Source organism: Populus euphratica, unplaced genomic scaffold, assembly GCF_000495115.2.
Source record: "Populus euphratica unplaced genomic scaffold, PopEup_1.0 scaffold90.1, whole genome shotgun sequence".
In the NCBI taxonomy this organism is placed as follows: Eukaryota; Viridiplantae; Streptophyta; class Magnoliopsida; order Malpighiales; family Salicaceae; genus Populus; species Populus euphratica.
Window position 1 is genome coordinate 692,523 of NW_011499973.1, and position 2,228 is coordinate 694,750.

The window sequence follows — 2,228 nt, forward strand, 5'->3', positions numbered from 1 at the left end:
CACATATTTGATACACAATGTTTTTAACAGATTTTAATTAACCACTCTTTTTCAATTCTAGTGCCTTAACTTTTCTAGCTAAAGATGCAAACTTAGCTTGGAGGTCATGATCTTCCCTAAAGTTGTATATACCTCCACTAGATGTATGAGATTGAGTTTTACCCGGTGCCTCATAAGTACCCGCGGTGTCCTAATTTTGAGCATTTTTAGCTAACAAGTCTAAGTACTCCATTGTTTCATCAGGGTCTTTATCTTTAAAAGTTCCATTGCACATCAATTCAACTATTTGCCTATCTCTAGGTGTTAACCCTTCATAAAAATATGAAACCAATCTCCATATTTCAAAACCGTGATAAGGGCAAGTATTAAGTAAGTCTCGATACCTATCCCAACATTGATAAAATGTTTCTCCTGGTTTTTGAGTGAAAGTGGTGGTTTGTCTTTTGAAAGAATTCATTCTGTGAGATGGGAAAAACTTCTTTAAAAAGTGTTGTTGCATTTCATCCCAAGCACGAATGGATCTTGGTCTCAAATTTTATAGCCATGTTTTAGCTTTATTTTTTAATGAAAAAGAAAAAAGCTTTAATCTGATGGTGTTCATGCTATAATTTGAGTCATTATATGTGTTGCAGACCTCCTCAAATTCCCTTAAATGCAAGTATGGATTTTTTAAATCTAAGCCATGAAAAGAAGGTAAAAGTTGAATAATGTATATGAACTTGCTGGCTTCCCAGCCATATAAAAGTTTTTGATCTAATTTATATACTTACTTTTGACATAAACAAATTTATTAAGCTAGTTTTTTTGGATTTTTAAGTTGATTTTTTTTTCATAATCAAGTTGAAAAAGGAGAAATTTTCTATCTTTATATATATATATATATATTATTTGAAAAAAAAAAGTGGTTGACGCATGGAGACGATCATGCTATTCGGGCGATGCATGAGACATCTTATGACAAATTTATAATGGCTTCCAAGGCAAAATTCAAATTATCTTAACAACTCACCCATCTCTAGGCGGCGACCTCTAGTTTAGCGCTGATGATCTTTTCTTTTATCTTTTTCCTTCTTTCATCTCCCCCTTGATTTTCATACTAGCCCCTCCAATTTTTTAAAGCAACCCTTTAATTTATTTTTTCAACTTTGATCCCTATTATTTTTATTATAATTTTTTTATTTGAAATAATTTATAAAATTAAAATAGTTTTTCAATTTCTTCCTCCAAAGTTTCAATTTATTTGGTTCCTATTCTTTTGACTGGTACTTTTTTGTTTTCTTATCTTTTTTCTTGATTTATGTTATTTTGAATTTTATCCTATATTATTTTATTTTGTTTAATTATTATATTAGATTTGATTATCATTCTTCTGATTGCTATTTTTTTTTATCACTTCCTTGATTTATTTTATTTTTTTAATTTTATCCCTCATTGTTTTGTTTTATTTCATTTAAATTTTATATTAAAGATGATCCTCATTCTTTTTATTGTTTTTTTTTTAAAAAATTGGATGAATGAGGATTTTATATCATGATTTTTTTTTCAATTGTCTTTTATAGGAAAACTTTTTCTTATGACTTGAGTTGCAGGTTTTGAAAATTAACCCGATTTGACTTTGATTTTTTAGGTTCTTTTTTTAAAAAGAATGTTTTTTCTTCAATTTCATAATTAGAAATAAGCTATTGGGTCTTCAACTTCGTGATTTTTACAGCTTTTCTTTTCATGAGTTTATCTTAATCTTATATCTCAAGTTGTGAGTTAGTTATAATTTAGGTTGACTCGAGCTTTTTTTAATCAATTTTTTTTTTAGTTTAGCTTTTCATTTCATTGATTTATTCAATTTTTTTTGTTCAAAATTTATTCAACCTTACAACAAAGTTGTGAATTTGACATATTTAATCGAATCATTTTTTTTTATTTGTCTTTGAGCATTTGATTTTCTAATAATTAAGCTTCATATCTTTTTAAAATATTTTTATTTTTATGAGATTATTCCATTATCATTTAAGTTTATTTTTTTATATAAAATAAGATTATTGAAATCTCTTAAGAATATTTAGAAAGTATTTTTTTATAATATTGATAATAGATTATTTTTTCAATTAGCCATTGCTATTTTTTTTTATTGTTAAGACTTTTTTTTATAATTATGTTATTAAATAGACCAAGCTTATTAAATTTATTTAAATTAATAACTCAAGTTCCTAATTTTTCAATGTTTTTTAAAA